Source organism: Bombina bombina, chromosome 5 (assembly GCF_027579735.1).
Source record: "Bombina bombina isolate aBomBom1 chromosome 5, aBomBom1.pri, whole genome shotgun sequence".
NCBI lineage: Eukaryota > Metazoa > Chordata > Amphibia > Anura > Bombinatoridae > Bombina > Bombina bombina.
Genome location: NC_069503.1, coordinates 99523050 through 99550128, shown reverse-complemented (window position 1 = coordinate 99550128; position 27079 = coordinate 99523050). Strand labels below are relative to the sequence as shown.

Here is a 27079-nt window from a genome sequence, read left to right as displayed (position 1 = left end):
CCTTATAAATGACAGTCACAGTGGTTACCTTTATAAATAACAGTCACAGTGATTACCTTATAAATGACAGTCACAGTGATTACCTTATAAATGACAGTCACAGTGGTTACCTTATAAATGACAGTCACAGTGGTTATTTTATAAGTGACAGTCACAGTGGTTACTTTATAAATGACAGTCACAGTGTTTACCTTATAAATGACAGTCACAGTGGTTACCTTATAAATGAAAATCACAGTGATTACTTTATAAGTAACAGTCACAGTGGTTACCTTATAAATGAAAATCACAGTGATTACTTTATAAGTAACAGTCACAGTGGTTACCTTATAAATGACAATCAGCATAAACCACTGTGAATGAACATTAAAGGGACATGAAAGCCACATGTTTTCTTTCATGATTTAGAAAGAGAAATCAATTTTAAACATCTTTCTAATTTACTTCTATTATCTAATTTATTTTATTATCTTGATATTCTTTGCATAAAAGCATATCTAGATATGCTCAGTAGCTGCTGATTGGTTTCTGCACATAGAAGCCTCGTGTGATTGGTTCACCCATGTGCATTGCTTTTTCTTCAACTAATGATATCTAAAAAATGAAGCAAAATAAATTGTAATGTTGTTTAAATTTGTATTCTCTATCTGAATCATGAAAGAAAGATTTTGGGTTTAGTGGCCCTTTAAGAACAAGAAAACTGAAAAATGTTTCGTTTTCAGAATTATTGTCTATTGGTTGTTTGTTACATTAAAGTTGATTTAAAAAAAAAAAAAAGCAAACAAAAAAAAACTGAGTAGAGGTCACATGTTTCCTGTATAGATATATATTGGGCAAGATTTATCAAGCACCGAATATGAAAATTCTCATATTTTTCTCCTAAAATGAAAGTTAACATTATGTCGACATATTTATTAAAGTTGATGCGCCAGAAAAGTCTCTATTTCTCTGATATGCGAATAAACTGACTTATGTTCACTCGCAAGTTTCGAATTTTGAGAATCAAATGTCTGGAAATGCCTAATACTTCTATTAAACGTATACACTTTTCATACACGCCCTTTTTTATTCGCAATTATCTTGTATTTATCAAAATTGTCGCATGTCATATTCACTTTTTCTATATTCACCAATTTTGAGGTTGCGAGATAGTGGAAAAGCGCAAGTAGTTGTTTTTTGTTGTTCTTGTTAGCAATGGAAAATTTCCTTTTTCTTGCGGTTATTGCTGTTTCTCGAAACAGAAATCGCCCACAACAGGTCGCAGAGCAAGATGCGGATCAAGAAACAAGAAGAAGGGTTCCAAGAATTTTTCGTTTAAGAATTGGTTTGGAAGCCCTTTCTGACCAAGAAATAAAAAGAAGATTCTGACTGAATAGACAGTCCTTAATTCATTTATATCATCTAGTTGAGGCTGATATCGACTCAAAGACAGGAAGGACCCATGCTCTTCCAGGAATGATAAAATTAATGGCTGTTATCCATTTTTTGGCTACTGGGTCTTTCCAATCCATCAGTAGTAGTCAGTAGTTGTGGGCCTCAGTCAACCTTCTTTTTCAAGGCATCTGACACATGCTCAAAGCTATTTTGAAGCATTTAAAATTATGTATTCATTTCCCTAATAATGCTGAAGGTTGGCAAAGTTTGAAAACTAATTTTTTTTAAAGTTGCTGGTATGCCCAATGTCTTAGGGGCTATTGATTGCACACACATCCAATTGAGACCTCCGCAACACAAAGAAGAGCAGTTTAGAAATCGGAAGCATAACCATTCCTTAAATGTACAAATGGTTTCTGATGCAAAGCTCAAAATAATGAGTGTCCGCTCAAATTTTCCTGGGTCATGTCATGACTATTATATTCTTCAACAGTCGGCACTTTATCGTATGTTTGAGTCTGCAGAGATGCCTGATGGATGGCTATTAGGTAATTATGTATATTATTCCTTTGTTTGATAGTCTATTTGACATTTGTTTTTCAACTTTTTTTTATTTTATTTGGAAATGTTTTCTAATTTATTTACAATCTTTTTCTTTGTTAGGAGACAGTGGATATCCTTGTCGGCACTGGCTCATGACGCCATTCACAAATCCAAGATCCGACGCTCAGAAAAAATATAATGATGCTCATCGGAGCACTCGGTCAGCCATTGTACGCACCTATGGTTTATTAAAAACTAGATTTCTTTGTCTAGATAGATCTGGTGGAGTGCTGCAATATGACCCGTGCAAGGTATCCAATATCATTTTGGTGTGCTGCATTTTGCACAACATAGCGCTGCAAGATGGAGATGTGGGTGTCACTGTCCTCAGTAATAATGATAACAATGAAGATCTTGATGCTTCAAGAGATTCCACCGCTGGTGGAGTAGAAGTTCGGAATAGCCTTGTTGCTAGATATTTCTCATGTTAGTATATTTTATTCTTGTTTTAAACAATACCTTTTTTAATTAGTCTGTGCTTTTCCCAATTTAAAAAATATATTTTTTTTTTCTTCTTTTTAAAGGAATCAAATGTGGTGTAAAGAAAATAAAGAAGAATGAATCTAGTTCAAGCCATATCGATTTAATATTTTTGTTAATCGTTCATTAAAAAAAATTGTTAAATACATATTTATTTGTTATCTTGTTATTTTTTGGACAAAAGCATCATGGGTAAATTAATTGGTTTTCCGCTACAATCTTCAAATAATTAAATTAATATTTGATTGCCTATATGGATCTTAAAAGTTGAATTTTCACAATAATGTCCCTTTAACCCTTCATTTTAGCATTCATCATTTTTTGTAGAAAATTAAATTTGAAAAGAATACCAAAAGAAAAAGGCAGAATTGTTGATAATTTTTTTTTTTTTTTTTTTATGAAAAGCCCTATCTGAATCTTGAAAGTTTATTTCTTTTATGACTGTCCCTTTAATGGGTTAAGGATTTGCATACAACAATATACTGCTTCAAATACTATATTAAGTGAATGTGCTGTTTACTATCCAATTTTTAACATTCACTTTATATACTATTTGAAGCAGTATATTGTTGCCTGCAAATCATTACCCATTAAAGGGACAGTCATAAAAGCAATTAGCTTTCAAGAATCAGATAGGGCTTTTCATAAACCCCCCCCCCCCCCAAAAAAAAAAAATTACTTTTAGCAAAAATTCAATTTTGTTCTTTTGCTATTCTCAGTTGAAAGTAAAAGCTAAGGTTAAAGGACCAGTCAATACAGTAGAATTGCAAAATCAACAAATGCATGATAACAAGACAATGCAATACCACTTAATCTGAACTTCAAATGATTAGTAGATTTTTTTTAACTAAATTGCAACGTTATGTTTATTTCCACTCCCCCTGTATCATGTGACAGCAATCAGCCAATCACAAATGCATATACATATATGCTGTGAACTCTTGCACATGCTCAGTAGGAGCTGGTGACTCAAAAAGTGTAAATATAAAAAGAATGTGCACATTTTGTTAATGGAAGTAAATTGGAAAGTTGTTTACAATTGCATGCTCTATCTGAATCAGGAAGTTTAATTTTGACTTGAGTGTTCCTTTAAGCTCACTATTCTTAGAACTTGAAGGCTGCCTCTTATCACATGCTTATTTAATTGCTTTTCTCAACAGGGGAGAGCTCGGTTGTGTAAACCATATAGGTAAATTAGTTATCACGTCGGGGGCTTGTTGCAGAACTTGCACTAACTGTCTATAATGATAGTCAATAGCTAATAAAATGTCATGTGATCAGGGGGTTGTCAGAAGATGCTTGGAAACAAAGTACCCACATATGGAAAAAGTATATTAAAGGCTCATAATAATCAATTGTTGCTTAAACTCATTTTCAATGTGATTTGAATACTTAAAGGGACACTGTAGCCAAAAAATGTATTTTGTATTTCAGAAAGAGCATGCAATTTTAAGCAACTTTCGATTTTACTCCTATTATCAATTTTTCTTCGTTCTCTTGCTATCATTATTTGAAAAATAAGTCAGCTAAGCTTTTTTTTTTTGTTTCAGTACTCTGGACAGCACTTTTTTATTGGTGGATGAATTTATCCACCAATCAGCAAGGACAACACAGTTTGTTCACCAAAAATGGCCCGGCATTTAAACTTACATTCTTGCATTTCAAATAAAGATACCAAGAGAAAGAAGAAAATTTTATAATGTAAGTAAATTAGAAAGTTGATTCAAATTTAATGCTCAATGTGAATCACAAAATAATTTTTTTGGGTACATTGTCCCTTTAAGTACATCTTAACATAAAATATCTTTCTTAAAGTTATGCTGCATCATATTCAATTGTTTAAACATTTTTTTATATCATGTCCCTTTAAAATAATGGTGTAACCAATACTGTTATATTAAAGGTCCATTATATACAAATGTACAAACCCAAAAACTTCAAAATTGTTGAATGTGTAATATATGGTTTAGCTACCATTGTTAAACAACAAACATTCATGTTTTGTCTGTCCCTTTAAAATCAACAATAATATGTCTAATAATTGATGGCAAAAAATAAATTCATAGACAGTGGAGGAGAAGAGCATACTTTTATGATGGAAGAAAATAGTATCCTTGTCTCTTTAGTGCTTTGTCTTACATAAACAAATTTATAAAATAAAAATATTAATTGAAAAAAAAATCCCTCAGTTAAACATTATTATTAAAAGCCATAAGCATCATAAATACTAATAACAATGATGCAAAAATATTTATTTAAGTATCCTTAATTTTTTAAAAGTACCTTAAATGTCTCAATTATAGACTATCAAAACAAAAAAAAAAAACGAGCCAATAAAAGCGCATGTTTTCCTATTTTTGGATCAGAGTGTAAAATGCCTTTTGCCAGGAAGCCCAAATTTACTCTGGGAGAGGAAATGGGATGAGGAAATATTTCCCAAAAAGAATTGGGGGCGTATATGGGGTCATTCAAGACCAGAGAAATATAATTTTGTCACAAATGACCCGTAGGATCCGCAGAGTGGCTGGGTTTAGAAGGAGCCAGCACAACTGTCTTAAGCGCTTTTCTGACCTAAACCGAAGAGATAAAGAATTAAACCGATCGATTATAAGATTTCTTCGAGAATGTAAGTATAATATAAGGATTATTTATTTTCTGTGCACTAAGAATTAAATATATATTTGAATCAAGGTATATGTTACATTCTATTATATTTGATTCAATTTTTTATTTTAGTTTGCACTAACAAGAAATGTTTTTATTATGCCGCAAGAAAGGATCCCAAAAACTATGTTGCAACTTTGTAAAAAATATTTATATACATTATTCTTCTTGAAAATGAAAGTTATAATTATAGAGTGCGCAATTACGCAATAGCGTTAGTGCCACATGACTTTATCTTTTTTGCTTGTCCCCCAAAAAGGTATTGTGGAACGCTTGTTATTATGCCCCAAGGAAGGATCCAAAAAAAATGTTGCAACTTTAAAATAAAATTTATAAACATTATTGTTCTTGCAAATGAAAGTTATAATTATATAGTGCGCAATAATGATTGCCACATGACTTTTCATGTTTTACTTGTGCCCCAAAAAAGGTATTGTGTACTGTTATTATGCCCCAAGAAAGGGTCCAAAAACACTGCACTTTCAACAAATATTGTTAATTATTGTTCTCGAAAATGAAGAGTGCGCAATGATTGCCACATGACTTTTTCTTTTTTGCTTGCGCCCCAAAAAGGTATCGTGGAATGCCTGTTATTATGCACCAGGATACATTCTTGGAGCACAAGTAAAAAGAATGTCATGTAGCAATAACGCTATTGTGCACTATATAATTGTTTTTACCAAAAGGAAATCGTAATTATAGAATTTTTTTTTTATTATTGGATCAGACAGGAGAGAAAAAATAAACAAAAGATGTCCTAAATATCTGAGGAATATGGAGGTTATAAGTGACGAAACTTCAGGATCCCCACCGATGCCCTTAGTCACACTAGAAAATAGGCAAATTACTGTTATTGAAAATCCTTTTGAAGCTAATACAGAAGGTATGGTAAATTTTGTAACACTTTTTTATACACTCTGTTATTGATTACTCATATATAACCAAAAGTGTTTCACATAAATTTTATTTGTATAATACCCGTGAAATAATGTCCCCAAATTTTGTAAAATTACAAAAAAGAAAATTAGGTTATAACGTTAATGTCCAATGCTCTCTCTCTATCTCCCTATCTTTTGCTCTCTCTCTCCCCTTCTTCTGCTCTCTCTCTCCCCTTTCTCCCCCCTCTCTTTTGCTGTCTCTCTCCCCTCTCGTGCTCTCTCTGTGTCCCCTTTCTCCCCCTCTCTTTTGCTGTCTCTCTCCCCCCTCTCTCTTGATTTCTCTCTCCCCTTTCTCCCCCCTCTCTTTTGCTGTCTCTCTCCCCCCTCTCTCTTGATTTCTCTCTCCCCTTTCTCCTCCCTCTCTTTTGCTGTCTCTCTCCCCTCTCGTGCTCTCTCTCTCTCCCCTTTCTCTTTTGCTGTCTCTCTCTACCCGCTATGTCTTTTCAGCTCTCTCACGCCCGGAAACACCAACCGCACACCACCCCGCACACCACCCTCACACCCGGTCAGCACCAGCAAAGTTTGCAGGTCTCTACTGCGCATAACAGCTTTGGAAAAAAATAAAAGGCCTATATTATATAAATATATATATTTTTTTTTATAGAAGCAGCAGTAGAAATTGGAACGGAAGAGCTAGATTTTGTTCTACCTCTCCAAAGACCCAAAATCACGGTGGAACATTCTTTGGAATCCAATTCTGTGGGTTTTGAAGGTTGGTTTTTGTATTTGTAATATATTGATTGTGCTTCTATATGCATCTTTCTTTGAATATGGTAATCCGTTTCATTAATTTGTTTTATTCATAGATGATGTGGAACCCGAAGAATCAACTTCAACAAGAAACATTGGTACACGTAAGTACAAATGATTTACTTTTGTTTTTAGCCATCATTATTATTTAGTTTTTTTATATATATATATTTATTAACAAATATTTATCCATTGTAGGATGTTCGTGGAAATGTTCTATATAAAATACGCATTTGGATACAGCATAAAATTTGAAACATCTTTCTAATTTACTGATATTGTCAATATACAAACTTAGATAATTTGAGTAAATTATAAATTGTATTCAAATTCTCATTTCTATATAATTTATGTAATGTTGATTGTCACATTAATATATATTATAAACTTCAGTTTATAAAAATTGTTAAAAAAAAAATTATTACTTTTTTTATCTTTAACAGAGGTTGTTGAAGAAGAACTTGGACTCATCTCAAGAGAGACAATAATTTCTGAATTTGATCGTTTAGAAGTCATGATGCATACAATAACAAGAAGCATCCAAAATTTTAGAAGAGCCATAACTGAGCAAATGTATTAAAAAAAAAATATTACCCTAAAAATGTATCTTTCGATGTTTCAATTATACTTGCATTTTTGGTTTATGTTCTATAAAAAATTATTCAATTTTAATATATGTGTCTGTTATTTTTTAAAAAAGGTAAACATTAATATACATTCAAATGGCATTAATATTTTTTAATTTAACATATGATATGTTATAAATAATAACCAACATTTATACATTAACTGTTTAAACCCCCCCCCCCCCCAAAAAAAATCAATGATTCTCAATTTTTGTTTGTAAAATATTCACTAGTAATGCAAGCAACCTATTTGTCTCTTGACGTGCAAGTAAACTCTGCCTGTCAATTTCCAAACGTTCACTTTGCAGGTCACTCATCTGTTGAAAAAAAGCCCTTTGTTCGTTCTGAAAATATGTGGCTAATTGCAGAATGTTAACTAAATTTAATGATATTGCCTCTTCAGTTGGTGGTTGTGCTTCTTGTTGGATATCTTCGTGTACATCTCCAATTTCTTCTTCAGGTACATCTACATTTGTACTTGAGGAATGTACAGGAGATGTCTCCTGTATTGGTTGTAAATTCAGAACGTATTCAACATTTTCAGAATCATCTATAATAAAGATAAACAATAATTTCATTTTGGCAATGCCACCTATTATAGATTACTATCATCTTTCACTGAAAATATGAAAATTAAATTTAACATTGATGAGAATTTAAAAGGACAGAATACACATGTCTCAGCATCTTTAAAGTATAATATTCAAAAACAATTACATTCAAATTTTTTAATTGCTGGATATAAGCAACTTTCAATTTCACTACAATTGTCAGCTTTTGTTAATTCTATTGCTATCTATATGTTATAAGCTGGAATGCAATTCTTAAAGCATCCATCATATTTTAGTTTCAGCACCATGGTCAGTGGTTCCAATAAACAAGCACTAACCATGGTGCTGATCCTAAAATGGGATGGATGCTAAGATTTACATTCCATCTTATAAAATATAGATAGCAATATAATTAATAAAAGCTGAAGAATGTAGTGAAATTGTAAGTTGCTTAGAATTTCATGCTGTATCTGAATTTCCCAAAAAAATGTCTTAAGTGTCCATGTAATAATGTTTTAATATGATATGCACAAAAAAAAGTATACATTTAAATTGATTTAGATTTACCTTCAAAAAGGAGCAAAGTTTCCTCTCCTTCAATATTCTGATCATTATCATTCTCTTCTTTAAAAAAAAAAAACAATTATAGAGGCAAAATACATATAGCACACTCTTGAGGGACAATATAGGCACAAATACGTAAAAAAAAAAAAAAGTGTAATCAATAGCCAAGATTAATGTAATATATCCATTAAAGTGAAAAAAGCAATGCACAAAATTGGAAATATATTACTGCATTATTTAAAGGGACAGTCTAATCCAAAATAAACTTTCATTATTCAGATAGGGCATGTAATTTTAAACAATTTTCCAATTTACTTTTATCACCAATTTTGCTTTGTTCTCTTAAAATTCTTAGTTGAAAGCTTAACCTATGGAGGGTCATATGCTAATTTCTTAGACCTTGAAGGCCACCTCTTTTCAGAATGTATTTTAACAGTTTTTCACCACTAGAGGGTGTTAGTTCATGTTTTTCATATAGATAACACTGCGCTCATGCACGTGAAGTTATCTGGGAGCAGGCACTGATTGGCTAAACTGCAAGTCTGTCAAAAGAACTGAAATAAAGGGGCAGTTTGCAGAGGCTTAGATACAAGATAATCACAGAGGTTAAAAGTATATTAATATAACTGTGTTGGTTATGCAAAACTGGGGAATGGGTAATAAAGGGATTATCTATCTTTTAAAACAATAAAAATTCTGGTGTAGACTGTCCCTTTAAGTTACTTCCATTACAAACAAAAAGTGAAATACAGATTGAACATCGACTGTGCTTTTCAACAAAAGTTTCAAAGAAAACAAAAATAAATGTAATATAATCAAAAAAATTGTATTTGAAATCAATCTGCAGTAATGAGTGAGGAAAATAAAAACATTTATCGATTTCAATTAGGATTTAAATACTTCATTAGCAATATAAATATAATAATAATAATAGTTTACCTGCATAATCGTCTGTGTCTCCTTGCACTTCAATTCCCTCCACAACCTCAGGCCCCATCAAATTAAGAACTTTCATCTCATACTCCATTAGATCAGCAGTATATCCTGGACCGCCCCCTGTACCTCTTGCTGAACGTTTTTATTTGCATAGTTTCTTTTTAATTATTCTTTTTATATCCGAAAAACGTTTTTTACAATTATTTACATTTTTGGGGTTTATACCCTGCGCAGATACCTCCTGGCTTATATCTTGCCATATCTGCCTTTTACGTGCTATAGGTGTCTGCCTGCTTCTACAGCCTAGCAGGACATCATAGTGATTTAAAATTTTGTCTACAAGAACATTGTTTTGAGATAGGCTAAAATGTATATTTCTTTCATGTAATTAGCAAGATTCCATGAGCTAGTGACGTATGGGATATACATTCCTACCAGGAGGGGCAAAGTTTCCCAAACCTCAAAATGCCTATAAATACACCCCTCACCACACCCACAAATCAGTTTTACAAACTTTGCCTCCCATGGAGGTGGTGAAGTAAGTTTGTGCTAGATTCTACGTTGAAATGCGCTTTGCAGCAGGCTGGAGCCCGGTTTTCCTCTCAGTGTGCAGTGAATGTCAGAGGGATGTGAAGAGAGTATTGCCTATTTGAATTCAATGATCTCCTTCTACGGGGTCTATTTCATAGGTTCTCTGTTATCGGTCGTAGAGATTCATCTCTTACCTCCCTTTTCAGATCGACGATATACTCTTATATATACCATTACCTCTACTGATTCTCGTTTCAGTACTGGTTTGGCTTTCTACTACATGTAGAGGAGTGTCCGGGGGTAAGTAAGTCTTATTTTGTGACACTCTAAGCTATGGTTGGGCACTTTTATATAAAGTTCTAAATATGTGTTTAAACATTTATTTGCCTTAATTCAGGATCTTCAACGTTCCTTATTTCAGACAGTCAGTTTCATATTTGGGATAATGCATATGTATAAATCAATTTTTTCTTACCTTAAAATTTGACTTTTTTCCTGTGGGCTGTTAGGCTCGCGGGGGCTGAAAATGCTTCATTTTATTGCGTCATTCTTGGCGCTGACTTTTTTGGCGCAAAAAATTTTCTTTGTTATTTCCGGTGTCATACTTGTCACCGGAAGTTGCGTCATTTTTTTGACGTTTTTGAGCCAAAAATGTCGGCGTTACCGGATGTAGCGTCATTTTTGGCGCCAAAGCATTTAGGCGCCAAATAATGTGGGCGTTTTTTTGGCGCTAAAAAATTTGAGCGTCATTTTTGTCTCCACAATATTTAAGTCTCATTATTTTTTGCTTCTGGTTGCTAGAAGCTTGTTCATTGGCATTTTTTCCCATTCCTGAAACTGTCATTTAAGGAATTTGATCAAATTTTGCTTATTATGTTGTTTTTTCTATTACATATTGCAAGATGTCTCAGGTTGACCCTGAATCAGAAGCCACTTCTGGAAAATCACTGCCTGATGCTGGATCTACCAAAGTTAAGTGTAAGCTTGTGGTAACTGTTTCTACGGCTGTTGTTTGTGATGAATGTCATGACAAACTTGTTAATGCAGAAAATATTTCCTTTAGTGATGTTCCATTACCTGTTGCTGTTCCATCAACATCTAATATTCAGGGTGTTCCTGTTAACATAAGAGATTTTGTTTCCAAATCTATTAAGAAGGCTATGTCTGTTATTCCTCCTTCCAGTAAACGTAAAAAGTCTTTTAAAGCTTCTCATGTTTCAGATGACTTTTTAAACGAACATCATCATTCTGACTCTGGTTCTGATACTGATTTTTCTGGTTCAGAGGATTCTGTTTCAGAAATTGATACTGATAAATCTTCTTATTTATTTAAAATGGAATTTATTCGTTCTTTACTTAAAGAAGTCTTAATTGCATTAGAAATAGAGGATTCTGGTCCTCTTGTTACTAAATCTAAACGTTTGAATACGGTTTTTAAATCTCCTGCAGTTATTCCGGGGGGTTTTTCCCGTCCCTGATGCTATTTCTGAAGTAATCTCCAGGGAATGGAATAATCTGGGTAATTCATTTACTCCATCTAAACGGTTTAAACAATTATATCCTGTGCCATCTGACAGATTAGAGTTTTGGGACAAAATCCCTAAGGTTGATGGGGCTATCTCTACTCTTGCTAAACGTACTACTATTCCTACGGCAGATAGTACTTCCTTTAAGGATCCTTTAGATAGGAAAATTGAATCCTTTTTAAGAAAAGCTTACTTATGTTCAGGTAATCTTCTTAGACCTATATCTTTGGCGGATGTTGCTGCAGCTTCAACTTTCTGGTTAGAAGCCTTAGCACAACAAGTAACAGATCATAATACTCATAGCATTGTTAATCTTCTTCAACATGCTAATAATTTTATTTGTGATGCTATCTTTGATATCATTAGGGTTGATGTCAGGTATATGTCTTTAGCTATTTTAGCTAGAAGAGCTTTATGGCTTAAAACTTGGAATGCTGATATATCTTCTAAGTCAACTTTGCTTTCCCTTTCTTTCCAGGGTAATAAATTGTTTGGTTCCCAGTTGGATTCCATTATTTCAACTGTTACTGGGGGGAAAGGAACTTTCTTACCACAAGATAAAAAATCGAAAGGTAAATTTAGGTCTGCTAATCGTTTTCGTTCCTTTCGTCACAATAAGGAACAAAAGCCTGATCCTTCCCCTACAGGAACGGTTTCAGTTTGGAAACCATCTCCAGTCTGGAATAAATCCAAGCCTTTTAGAAAGCCAAAGCCAGCTCCCAAGTCCACATGAAGGTGCGGCCCTCATTCCAGCTCAGCTGGTAGGGGGCAGATTACGATTTTTCAAAGTAATTTGGATCAAATCGATTCACAATCTTTGGATTCAGAACATTATTTCACAAGGGTACAGAATAGGCTTCAAGATAAGGCCTCCTGCAAGAAGATTTTTTCTTTCCCGTGTCCCAATGAATCCAGTGAAGGCTCAAGCATTTCTGAAATGTGTTTCAGATCTAGAGTTGGCTGGAGTAATTGTGCCAGTTCCAGTTCTGGAACAGGGGCTGGGGTTTTACTCAAATCTCTTCATTGTACCAAAGAAGGAGAATTCCTTCAGACCAGTTCTGGATTTAAAAATATTGAATCGTTATGTAAGGATACTAACATTCAAAATGGTAACTATAAGAACTATTCTGCCTTTTGTTCAGCAAGGGCATTATATGTCCACAATAGATTTACAAGATGCATATCTGCATATTCCGATTCATCCAGATCACTATCAGTTTCTGAGATTCTCTTTCCTAGACAAGCATTACCAGTTTGTGGCTCTGCCGTTTGGCCTAGCAACAGCTTCAAGGATTTTTACAAAGGTTCTCGGTGCCCTTCTATCTGTAATCAGAGAACAGGGTATTGTGGTATTTCCTTATTTGGACGATATCTTGGTACTTGCTCAGTCTTCACATTTAGCAGAATCTCATACGAATCAACTTGTATCGTTTCTTTGAGAACATGGTTGGAGGATCAATTTACCAAAGAGTTCGTTGATTCCTCAGACAAGGGTAACCTTTTTAGGTTTCCAGATAGATTCAGTGTCCATGACTCTGTCGCTGACGGACAAAAGACGTCTGAAATTGGTTTCAGCTTGTCGAAACCTTCAGTCTCAATCATTCCCTTCGGTAGCCTTATGCATGGAAATCTAGGTCTTATGACTGCTGCATCGGACGCGATCCCCTTTGCTCGTTTTCACATGCGACCTCTTCAGCTCTGTATGCTGAACCAGTGGTGCAGGGATTATACAAAGATATCGCAATTAATATCTTTAAAACCGATTGTACGACACTCTGTGACGTGGTGGACAGACCACCATTGTTTAGTTCGGGGGGCTTCTTTTGTTCTTCCGACCTGGACTGTGATCTCAACAGATGCAAGTCTGACAGGTTGGGGAGCAGTATGGGGGTCTCTGACAGCACAAGGGGTTTGGGAATCTCAGGAGGCGAGATTACCAATCAACATTTTGGAACTCCGTGCGATTTTCAGAGCTCTTCAGTCGGGGCCTCTTCTAAAGAGAGAGTCGTTCATTTGTTTTCAGACGGACAATGTCACAACCGTGGCATATGTCAATCATCAAGGAGGGACTCACAGTCCTCTGGCTATGAAAGAAGTATCTCGAATTCTTGTATGGGCGGAATCCAGCTCCTGTCTAATTTCTGTGGTTCATATCCCAGGTATAGACAATTGGGAAGCGGATTATCTCAGTCGCCAAACATTACATCCGGGCGAGTGGTCTCTTCACCCAGAGGTATTTCTTCAGATTGTTCAAATGTGGGGACTTCCAGAAATAGATCTGATGGCTTCTCATCTAAACAAGAAACTTCCCAGGTATCTGTCCAGATCCCGGGATCCTCAGGCGGAAGCAGTGGATGCATTGTCACTTCCTTGGAAGTATCATCCTGCCTATATCTTTCTGCCTCTAGTTCTTCTTCCAAGAGTGATTTCCAAAATTCTAAAGGAGTGTTCGTCTGTTCTGCTGGTGGCTCCAGCATGGCCTCACAGGTTTTGGTATGCGGATCTTGTCCGGATGGCTACTTGCCAACCGTGGTCTCTTCCGTTAAGACCAGACCTTCTATCGCAAGGTCCTTTTTTCCATCAGGATCTCAAATCCTTAAATTTGAAGGTATGGAGATTGAACGCTTGATTCTCAGTCATAGAGGTTTCTCTGACTCCGTAATTAATAATATGTTACAGGCTCGTAAGTCTGTATCTAGGAAGATATATTATCGAGTCTGGAAGACTTACATTTCTTGGTGTTCTTATCATCATTTTTCTTGGCATTCTTTTAGAATTCCTAGAATTTTACAGTTTCTTCAGGATGGTTTGGATAAAGGTTTGTCTGCAAGTTCCTTGAAAGGACAAATCTCTGCTCTTTCTGTTCTTTTTCACAGAAAGATTGCTAATCTTCCTGATATTCATTGTTTTGTTCAGGCTTTGGTTTGTATAAAACCTGTCGTTAAGTCAATTTCTCCTCCTTGGAGTTTGAATTTGGTTCTGGGGGCTCTTCAAGCTCCTCCGTTTGAACCTATGCATTCGCTGGATTTTAAATTACTTTCTTGGAAAGTTTTATTTCTTTTGGCCATCTCTTCTGCTAGAAGAGTTTCTGAATTATCTGCTCTCATCAGGATAAGGCGGTGTTGCAAACTTCTTTTAAATTTTTACCTAAGGTTGTGAATTCTAACAACATTAGTAGAGAAATCGTGGTTCCTTCATTGTGTCCTAATCCTAAGAACTCTAAGGAAAGATCGTTACATTCTTTGGATGTAGTTAGAGCTTTGAAATATTATGTTGAAGCTACTAAAGATTTCCGAAAGACTTCTAGTCTATTTGTTATCTTTTCTGGTTCTAAGAAAGGTCAGAAGGCTTCTGCCATTTCTTTGGCATCTTGGTTAAAGTCTTTGATTCATCATGCTTATGTTGAGTCGGGTAGAACTCCGCCTCAAAGGATTACAGCTCATTCGACTAGGTCAGTCTCTACTTCCTGGGCATTTCGGAATGAAGCTTCGGTTGATCAGATTTGCAAAGCAGCAACTTGGTCTTCTTTGCATACTTTTACTAAATTCTACCATTTTGATGTGTTTTCTTCCTCTGAAGCAGTCTTTGGTAGAAAAGTACTTCAGGCAGCGGTTTCAGTTTGATTCTTCTGCTTATGATTTAAACTTTGTTTTGGTGTGGATTATTTTTCAGCGGAATTGGCTGTCTTTATTTTATCCCTCCCTCTCTAGTGACTCTTGCGTGGAAGATCCACATCTTGGGTATTCATTATCCCATACGTCACTAGCTCATGGACTCTTGCAAATTACATGAAAGAAAACATAATTTATGTAAGAACTTACCTGACAAATTCATTTCTTTCATATTAGCAAGAGTCCATGAGGCCCACCCTTTTTATGGTGGTTATGATTTTTTTGTATAAAGCACAATTATTCCAATTCCTTATTTTTTATGCTTTCGCACTTTTTTCTTATCACCCCACTTCTTGGTTATTCGTTAAACTGATTTGTGGGTGTGGTGAGGGGTGTATTTATAGGCATTTTGAGGTTTGGGAAACTTTGCCCCTCCTGGTAGGAATGTATATCCCATACGTCACTAGCTCATGGACTCTTGCTAATATGAAAGAAATGAATTTATCAGGTAAGTTCTTACATAAATTATGTTTTTGACCACCTTTTGTTTTGCTACGAAAATTTCCGCGAGTTTTTTGGCGCATTTTTTCGGAGCTTGATAAATCTTGCCCATTGTGTAGCTTTATGTAGTGTAGCGTTAAAGGGACACTAAACCCAAATTTTTTCTTTTGTAATTCAGAAAGAGCATGCAATTTTAAGCAACTTTCTAATTTACTCCTATTTTCAATTTTTCTTCGTTCTCTTGCTATCATTATTTGAAAAAGAAGGCATCTAAGCTTTTTTTTGGTTTCAGTACTCTGGACAGCACTTTTATTGGTGGATGAATTTATCCACCAATCAGCAAGGACAACTCAGGTTGTTCACCAAAAATGGTCCGGCATCTAAACTTACATTCTTGCATTTCAAATAAAGATACCAAGAGAATTAAGAAAATTTGATAATAGGAGTAAATTAGAAGGTTGCTTAAAATTTCATGCTCAATCTGAATCACAAAAGAAAAATTTTGGTTACAGTGTCCCTTTAATGTACTAGTAGAGGATATGACAGTGACAATTTGCTCAGTTACTAATTTTATGAATTTGCAGCATTTAAACATGTTAAAAAGCATCCGATTTGTCTTTGAAATGGTTGTATATTTTCTTGTGCCTGATTGGCTGCTGCTTAACATGTGACTTCTCAGCGTGTATTCTGGGAGATATAGTTCAATATTGAACTAACATTTGTTCTCCTCCCATTTACTTCCTGTGCAGCTGTTGCTGGGTGAGTGAGTCAGACTGTGTGTATTGTGTGATTAAACGTTTTAGTTACTTTCTAGTCTGCTTAAAAAGTTTATAATTGTTATAAATGTTGTTCTTTTAGTGCATGTTACTCATCTGCTTGTGCCAGGCAATGAGATACTAAGTGCTGTGCTGCTCACTGTGCTAGTGAAGGTTTAATACACACTGTGCTAGTGAAGGGTTAATGTACACTTTGCTGCTCTCTGTGCTAGTGAAGGGTTAATACACACTGTGCTAGTGAAGGGTTAATGTATACTGTGCTCTCTGTGCTAGTGAAGGGTTAATGTTCCCCTCCCATTTACTTCCTGTGCAGCTGTTGCTGGGTGAGTGAGTCAGGCTGTGTGTATTATGTGATAAAACGTTTTAGTCACTTTCTGGTCTTCTTAAAAAGTTTATAATTGTTATAAATGTTGTTCTTTTATTGCATGTTATTCATCTGCTTGTGCCAGGCAATTGGATAAGTGATCTTCAACACTTTGTGCTAGTGAAGGGTTAATACACACTGTGCTACTATCTGTGCTAGTGAAGGGTTAATACACACTGTGCTATACCCCCCAACTGTCCCGATTTTCGCGGGACAGTCCCGATTTTAGGGGTCTGTCACCTTTGTCCCGGGTTACTAGCCATCTGTCCCGATTTGCCCCAGGCATTAAATTTTTTTTTTTTTTTTTTTTTTAAATTCTGGTGGGCCCATACTCAGAAGCAGCTGGCTTTGCTCTCACAGGGTTAGATAACTGTTATATTCCCTGTGGAAAAGGAATGGTGTGTGGGTTAAGCAGGAGTAAGAAGGCTGTATACTCTCTGACCACGGGTAATGGTGACCTCTCTAACCTACCTCTGGTAGTGATGATGTCTAACCCCTGGTGATAATACTAGCATGCCTTCAGTTTTATACAATGAGCAGTGCTAATACCAGGGTACCGAACAGAGGCAGCCGCAGACTGCCAGCTAATGTGCTTGCCAACCCCAGGACCCCATACAATGAATTACAGATACCCATATGTGATGTAGTGTGTGTGTCTATCTGTATCCATAACTGTGTGTGTGTATCTGTATGTATAAGTTTATGCTATATAGTATGTGTGTGTCTGCATGTATAAATGTAAGCTATGTAGTGTGTGTATGTGTATCTGCATGTATAAGTGTGTATCTGCATGTATAAGTGTATAATATGTAGTGTCTGTGTATCTGCAGGTATAAGTGTATGCTGCATGTATAAGTGTATGCTATGTAATGTGTGTGTGTATATCTACCTGTATAAGTGTATGCTATGTAGTGTGTGTGTATCTGCATGTGTAAGTGTATGCTATGTAGTGTGCTACTGTGCATTTTTGCTGACTTTAATGGCCAGCATTTAGAATATTAATGGGGAATGCAGAGAGCAGTTTTAAAGAGTTTATTATTAAATGTCCAATTAAGATAAAAATATTTAGCAATGTCTTTGCAAAGGATAATTAAATACATAGCTCACATAGCCATACCAGTGGTTTGAGCTTGTATTTGATTTGCTGCCTAAGGCCTAGATTTAGAGTTGGACGGTAGCCGTGAAAACCAGCGTTATAGGCTCCTAACGCTGGTTTTAGGCTACCGCCGGTATTTGGAGTCATTCAAAAAAGGGTCTAACGCTCACTTTTCAGCCGCGACTTTTCCATACCGCAGATCCCCTTACGTAAATTGTGTATCCTATCTTTTCAATGGGATCTTTCTAACTCCGGTATTTAGAGTCGTGTCTGAAGTGAGCGTTAGAAATCTAACGACAAAACTCCAGCCGCAGAAAAAAGTCAGTAGTTAAGAGCTTTCTGGGCTAACGCCGGTTTATAAAGCTCTTAACTACTGTGCTCTAAAGTACACTAACACCCATAAACTACCTATGTACCCCTAAACCGAGGTCCCCCCACATCGCCGCCACTCAATAAAAAATTTTTAACCCCTAATCTGCCGACCGCCACCTACGTTATACTTATGTACCCCTAATCTGCTGCCCCTAACACCGCCGACCCCTATATTATATTTATTAACCCCTAATCTGCCCCCCTCAACGTCGCCTCCACCTGCCTACACTTATTAACCCCTAATCTGCCGAGCGGACCGCACCGCTACTATAATAAAGTTATTAACCCCTAATCCGCCTCACTAACCCTATAATAAATAGTATTAACCCCTAATCTGCCCTCCCTAACATCGCCGACACCTAACTTCAATTATTAACCCCTAATCTGCCGACTGGAGCTCACCGCTATTCTAATAAATGTATTAACCCCTAAAGCTAAGTCTAACCCTAACACTAACACCCCCCTAAATTAAATATAATTTTAATCTAACGAAATTAATTAACTCTTCTTAAATAAATTATTCCTATTTAAAGCTAAATACTTACCTGTAAAATAAACCCTAATATAGCTACAATATAAATTATAATTACATTGTAGCTATTTTAGGATTTATATTTATTTTACAGGCAACTTTGTATTTATTTTAACCAGGTACAATAGCTATTAAATAGTTAAGAACTATTTAATAGCTAAAATAGTTAAAATAATTACAAATTTACCTGTAAAATAAATCCTAACCTAAGTTACAATTAAACCTAACACTACACTATGAATAAATTAATTAAATAAAATACCTATAATTATCTACAATTAAACCTAACACTACACTATCAATAAATAAATTAAATAAAATACCTATAATTATCTACAATTAAACCTAACACTACACTATCAATAAATAAATTAAATACAATTCCTACAAATAAATACAATGAAATAAACTAACTAAAGTACAAAAAATAAAAAAGAACTAAGTTACAAAAAATAAATAAATATTTACAAACATAAGGAAAATCTTACAACAATTTTAAACTAATTACACCTACTCTAAGTCCCCTAATAAAATAACAAAGCCCCCCAAAATAAAAAATGCCCTACCCTATTCTAAATTACTAAAGTTCAAAGCTCTTTTACCTTACCAGCCCTGAACAGGGCCCTTTGCGGGGCATGCCCCAAGAAGTTCAGCTCTTTTGCCTGTAAAAAAAAAACATACAATACCCCCCCCCCCAACATTACAACCCACCACCCACATACCCCTAATCTAACCCAAACCCCCCTTAAATAAACCTAACACTAAGCCCCTGAAGATCATCCTACCTTGTCTTCACCATACCAGGTTGGGGGAGGTGCAAGTGTGACGTCATCACGCAGCGCGGCGAGGTGCAGAGCAGAGCTGCACATGTGAGTTAGCCGACGCTACTCCTAAGGTGGTAAGGAGACGGAACTACGGCGGATATCAGGCCGTGTCTCCAGCCCTGCTTTAGGGAGGCATACTGCTGGATGGATGGATACCGTGAGGCCAGTCCGGTCCAACAGTGGGGCCTGTGAGTAACGCCGGGCAGAGGTGGTGGCCAAGCTGCAGTCACAAAGCACGGGAAAGGTCTATGGGCGTGTGAGGAGCAGGTGCCCTGACCTAGGAGCAGAACCAGGAGTGGAAGTGGTAGGAGGAGGATCCTGGACTGCACTTAGTCTCTCACAGGGAGGCTTTCACCCCCGGATGATAGGGCTGCATGGGCCCTGGATGCATGGATACCTGGATACATGGAGAGAGGTAAAGAGCCCAAGGCTAGAGACTTAAAACTATAGCAAATTGCTGTGACTGTTGAAATATATTTTATACTGTGAAATACTGCCACTTTTTTTTTTTTTTAACAAACTATCCTCTCTCCATCTTATATAAATCGCTAATCCCATTGCTAAGAAAGGGAGAAAAGGGACTTATAAAGCCAACTATCCGCCTGTGTAGAAGTGTAAAGCAGGGGTGAGAAAAACATACTGCTTTCTATCTGTTTTTTTTTTTTTTTCCCTTTTCTTACTGGCTTGGAGACATATTATAAAGATTTTAAAATGCCATTAAAACATATAAGAGTGGCTATCTAAATCCACCTAGTATTTGATTGATGGATAAGTATCTTAAGCAGCAAAAAATGTCTCCTAAGTTAAAGGTTATAGACAAGAAGATCAATAAATCAATAAATTCTCCTAATAAATCCTGCGCAGAAGAAAAAACTCCTGAGGCCTTGGATGCCACAACAATTGCTATGCAGGTATCTGAGCTGATTATACCTAAGATCGAAGAAGTGAATGCACGGCTAGACGCCATCATGGGGGAAATAAGAGCTCAAAATGAGAGAATAAGCTATTTGGAACAAAGGATTTCAGACTATGAGGATAGTCAAACCATATTAAATGCAAAATTGGAAGAAGTAATCTCACAAAACAAAATTCTTACAAATAAGATGGAAGACTCCGAAAACAGAGCAAGGCGCAACAACCTGTGAATAATTGGGCTGCCTGAAACAATAAAATCTCAGGATCTAAAAAAGTTCGTGGAAGAAACTCTCCCAAGTCTGATGGCTATTCAACAACAAAAGTCACTGTTCACTGTGGAAAGAGTGCACAGATTGGGTAGAGAGCAAGAGGGGACGGAGCAAGGCATAAAGAGATCGCGACCAGTGATTGCCAAATATCTTAACTACCAAGGAAAGAATGAGCTTATTCAAGCATTCAGAAAACAACAACCCCTACAATTTAATGGAGCTAGAATCCTAATATTCCAGGACTTCTCAGCAGAGACTTCACTTAAAAGGAGGAAATTTTCCCCTATTTGTTCTCAACTAGCACAGGAGAAGAGATTTTTTTCCTTAATGTACCCTGCCAAACTTAGAATTAAGTCTGGACCCAATACCTATATATTTGAAACCCCAGAAGCCGCACAATTGTTCTTAGAGAATGAATCAAAACATTGAGCTTGATTTAATGAGAGTCCTTGATTTATTGATTTATAAATTATTTTTTTATTTATTTTTTTTATTTTTTTTTTCTCCTTCTCCATGTCTCTTTTAAGGAAAAACGTTTTTTTTTTTTTTTTTTTTTTTTGTTTTTTTTTTCCCTCCATGTCTTTTTTAAGGAGAAACGGTTTTTTTGGTTTTTGTTATTTTTTTCCTTCTCCATGTCTCTTTTAAGGAGAAACGGGTTTTTTTTTTTTTTTTTTTTTTTTTTCTTTCTCCATGTCTCTTTTAAGGAGAAACGGTTTTTTTTTTTTTTTTTTTTTTTTTTTCAGCTTCACCTAGTAAACACGATTTTCACTGTTTTATAGATACAATGTATAAAGATATTTATGTATTAGGAACTGAGATATGCACACAGTTTTAATTAAGGTTAGGATATATATTTTGATTTATTTTTGTGAATTGGTTGTTGAAGGATTTAACTTCGACGAAAGAAACGATTTGATGTACAAATTCTATCTACTGGTTTATATCACCATTTTTCTTTTTGTTATAATGTGTATGTCTGTGGTTCTTTTTTTTGAAACACACACGAAAGGTTCACCCGAGGATGATATTACGAATATTTTGACACAATTCTGTGAAATTGAACTAAAAAAGTCTATTTGTTGTTATAGAAATGGTTTCAGCTTCACTCAGTAAACACGATTTTCACTGTTCTATAGATACAATGTATAAAGGTATTTATGTATTAGGAATTGAGATATACACCACAATTTTAATTAAGGTTAGGATATATACTTTGATTTATTTTTGTGAAACTGTTTTTGAAGGATTTAACTCTGACGATAGAAATGATTTGATGTACAAATTCTATCTATTGGCTTATATTACCATGTTTTTTTTTGTTATAAATGTGTATGTTTGTGGGTTTTTTTTTTTTCTCTTCTCCTCCTCTCTCTCCCACCCATCCACATATCCTTGGGCAATTTGTTATATACAGTGTTGCGCCTTCCAATTTGGGTTTTATTCCATCTTTCTACTTAGCGATAAGATATCCTGCAAACTTAGCTTCAAAAATAAACATAGTTAGAAGATAAAGGTTATCTCATGGAATGTGGGAGGAATTCACTCCCCCATTAAAAGGAAAGCGGTGATAAACTTTCTAAGTAAGAAGGCACTGGACATCATTTGTCTACAGGAGACCCATCTCTCCGATGTCGAACATAACAAACTTAAGATACGTGGGTTTTCGCAAACATTTTTCGCTTCATATAGGAAAGCAGCCAGAGGGGTGATGATCTTGATCCATAAAAACCTTGGACAAGAAATCATTAAAGTAGTGAGAGATAGAGAGGCCAGGTATATAATGGTCAGAATGAAGATTCAAAATCAATTCTTCTTAATAGTTAACTTGTATGGCCCTAATAGTCCCGATGTTGCATTCTGGACCCGGTTAATTAAGAATATCTTGAAGTTTGCAAAAGATAACATAATTATAACAGGGGATTTTAATATTACCCCTAACTCGAGCATTGATAGAACTAGAATGGGCCTAAGCAGGAAAAAAGGGAATTATACAAGAACCCATCATAAATATGAAGAAAAAATCTTTAGTTTATTGACCCAATCAACTAATCTTATAGACATTTGGAGAACTATGAACCCTAATTCTCGGGAGTTTACATGCCATTCTAAATCCCATAATACCATGTCTAGACTAGATCTATACCTAGTATCAGAAATCTTGGCTCCTAGAATCTCTAAATGTGAAATTCTGGACTTCACTCTTTCCGACCATGCCCCTGTAATATTACAAATTCAAGTTAAGAAATCCTATACATCTAACTCTTTTTTTTTCCCAGTCTATTTAGCCAACTCAGATAAATTTAAGTCCTTTTTGGAAAAGGCCTGGGAAGATTACTGCTCTTTTAATGCTCACAGTAGAAATAATACACTTATTTTCTGGGAAACGGCTAAAGTATATCTAAAAGCAGAGATAATATCATATATGGCGAGATTAAAAAAGAAGCAAGTTTCTAGATACCATGATCTATCTAATAAACTTAAAGAGGCTTACGCTAGTTATATGCAGAACCCAACTATAGTAAACAGAGAAATTTACTTCTCTAATAAAAAAAATAGGGATCATTTTCTATTACAACAAGCCCAAGAATCAATACAAATCAAAGCAGCCAAATTTAAAAGATATGGCAATAAAGCAGGCAAATTCTTAGCATCCATCTTTAAAACACAAACTCAGAGAAAGCCTATTGTGGCTATTAGAAAAGATAAGAGTATCACCTCAGATCAGGAACAAATGGCTCTCTTATTCCGCAATTTTTTCACAGACCTTTATGCTTCACAACAACCACAAGCAGAAGACATTGATCGATTTTTAGATTCTATTAAGATACCATTGATATCAGGAACAGACTTGGAAGCTCTAGATAAGCCTATAAGTGACCAGGAGATAGTAAGGGTCATTAAATCATTAGCTAGAGGAAAATCTCCTGGCCCAGACAACCTGCCCTTGGAGTTTTATATGGTACTATTAGAAAAAATTACTCCAGTCCTTAAGGACCTATACAAAGGGTACTTTGAAGAAAACATCAGGGTATCGGAAGATTTTAAGAGAGCAAACATCGTACTAATCCCTAAACCTAATAAGGATCCCCTAGATCTTACAGCCTACAGACCGATATCCCTGCTGAATCTTGATTATAAGATTATGATGAAGATTTTGGCAGAAAGATTGAAGCTAATTGCACCTAAAATTATACACGAGGATCAGGTGGGATTTGTGAGTGGAAGATCATCTGAGAAAAGTATTAGAAAGATACTCCATGCTATCTCTCAGTACAGTGACGGGGATTCTGCTCTGCCGGAGGCCTTCCTGCTATCTTTGGATGCAGAGAAGGCCTTCGACAGAGTGGAATGGCCATTTATGTTCAAAGTTATGGCTAAATACGGATTTGGAAGTAAGTTCTGTACCTTTATTAGAAACATCTATTCAGATGCAAAGGCATCAATTATGATCAATAATGAGTTAACTCAATCTTTTACACTTTCTAGAGGCACGAGACAGGGGTGTCCTCTTTCACCCCTACTTTTCAATTTAGTTCTGGAGCCACTGGCAATCAAATTAAGGGAACTTCTCACAGGAATTAACATAGGCAAGGAAGTGCTAAGAATATCCCTATTTGCCGATGATTTACTTTTGTATGTCAGTAATCCAAAAGATACCATGGACATGGTCTTAGAACTTTTAAAGGATTATGGCAATGTCTCAGGGTACAAAACTAATTTGGCAAAATCAAAGGCAATTTGGTTGAAAAGGAGTAATAAACAGCAAACCTTTGAATTTATTGAATCTAATGCCTTGGAATATCTAGGCTTGAAACTCTCTGTTAACCCAGATGACTGGTATTGCGACAATATTCTTTCAGTCCTCCAAGAAACCATGATGAAATTAAGAAGTTGGGCAGCGTTACCGGTTTCAATCTCGGGTAAAGTTAATCTCTATAAAATGTTCATAGTCCCAAAAATTTTATATCCATGTAGAATGCTTCCCTTGCTTATAAAAAAAATGGACCTATGGCGCTTCAATCGGGCACTGAGATATTTTCTTTGGAGTGGGAGAAAACCTAGAATAAAACTGGAGATACTATACCAACCATATTTGGGAGGGGGGCTATCACTTCCAAACCTGGAATGGTACAATTTAGCAACATTAATAAGATTTCCAATTGAATGGCTCTTTCAATCATTTAAACTATCTAATAAGTACTTAGAAGAACACATATGTGCTCCCTATTCTATGGGCTTTATATTACATGCAACAAATAAGATTTTGGGCAATACAATTGCTAACCACCCCTTATTGAAGGATATCTTAAAAGCATGGAGGAATACCATGAAGTTGCTTGGACATCCCACAGCGGTCTCTAAATGGCTACCAATTCAAGGAAATTGGCACTTTCCACTAGGTAACTCAGCTAACCCTTTTAGTCTATGGTCACCTTCCAAAGTTCTCTCGATTGCAGAGTTCTATGATTTTAAGACTAGAAAATTTCATAAATTTACAGAATTTCAAAATAACTTTCCGGCAGCACAGAAGAAACATATGTTCTACTTTTTGCAAGCCACAGATTATATACGAAAGTTACTGTATCTGTTTCCTCAGACTTTCCAAGACCACCCATTAATGGATCATCTTAAAATGGAAAAGTGTTCCGTGACTTCTATATATAAAATTTTAAGATCAGCAGAGACGGAAAAATATATAGAACGGGCGAAGGCATATTGGGGAAAGATAGTAAGCTTGATAGACCCTATAGATCAACTAGAGAACAGTTTAAAGACTGCGCTAGCTATCTCCCCTTCAACTTACCTAAGAGAAACGCAGTTTAAGATTATCAATAGAGACTACCTCACCCCACGGCGGGTAGCTAAGTGGAATTGTAATGTTAAAATTTTTTGTATCAAGTGCCATTTAAACGATCCAGATCTGGGTCACCTACTGTGGGAATGCCCGAAAGTAAACCAATTTTGGCATAAGGTAGCCTATCTTCTTTCCCAAACGATAAATATTGAAGTGAGACTTTCAATAAATTCTATAATATTATTGAACCCCTGTATTTCATGGGGGAATAAAAAGAGATTCATTCTAACTGCGATACTTAACCTCAGAAAACTTATTTTTGACAATTGGTGCAAACCACGAGCTCCATCAATTAAAGAAGCAAAAAATCTTCTTTCTGATAGTGCAATAATAGCAGCCCATGACTATAGGCTTGAAAGGAAGAAAGATAACTCATATTTAAAAACTTGGAAAGACTTTATTCTAGATCAGGGTAGAGACTTTACTGCTAACATAGAAGGTATCATTAATATTCAAATATAGTGAATATGCCCCGAATTGGAGGTTTAAATGGACAGGATTGGATGGGGCGGTGAGAAGGGAGGAGATTATGTTAACTTTGCTTTTTTTTTTTTTTTTTTTTTTTTTTTCTCTCTCTTGGACTCTCCCCATGAAAGATGCATGATTAATGCAATATAACACTATATAAAATAATGGACGATTAGGCGGCCTAGTTGGGCATAACAGACTCATCACCCCCCCTCCCCCCACTTTTAGATTTGATAACATATATGTAAACTCTTGACAAATGTATTTGGATATATGTGAATATCCTACTTGTAATGCTTATTTTGTCACTGCACTTTGTAACTTTTCAAAATTATAATAAAAATTAAAAAAAAAAAAAAAAAAAAAAGAACTTACCTGACAAATTCATTTCTTTCATATTAGCAAGAGTCCATGAGGCCCACCCTTTTTATGGTGGTTATGATTTTTTTGTATAAAGCACAATTATTCCAATTCCTTATTTTTTATGCTTTCGCACTTTTTTCTTATCACCCCACTTCTTGGTTATTCGTTAAACTGATTTGTGGGTGTGGTGAGGGGTGTATTTATAGGCATTTTGAGGTTTGGGAAACTTTGCCCCTCCTGGTAGGAATGTATATCCCATACGTCACTAGCTCATGGACTCTTGCTAATATGAAAGAAATGAATTTATCAGGTAAGTTCTTACATAAATTATGTTTTTGACCACCTTTTGTTTTGCTACGAAAATTTCCGCGAGTTTTTTGGCGCATTTTTTCGGAGCTTGATAAATCTTGCCCATTGTGTAGCTTTATGTAGTGTAGCGTTAAAGGGACACTAAACCCAAATTTTTTCTTTTGTAATTCAGAAAGAGCATGCAATTTTAAGCAACTTTCTAATTTACTCCTATTTTCAATTTTTCTTCGTTCTCTTGCTATCATTATTTGAAAAAGAAGGCATCTAAGCTTTTTTTTGGT

General features: G+C 35.5%; 1 protein-coding gene and 1 long non-coding RNA gene across 2 annotated transcripts in view; both read left to right on the top strand.

Moving 5' to 3' along the window:
• The window catches only part of LOC128659984 (zinc finger protein 585A-like), a 523622-nt gene that overhangs the window by 175744 nt on the left and 320799 nt on the right, over positions 1-27079 (top strand). The window lies entirely within an intron of this gene.
• Positions 2267-2605, top strand: LOC128659987 (uncharacterized). Its single transcript, XR_008402497.1, has 2 exons — positions 2267-2403; positions 2502-2605. It is a non-coding gene; the product is annotated as an uncharacterized LOC128659987 (long non-coding RNA).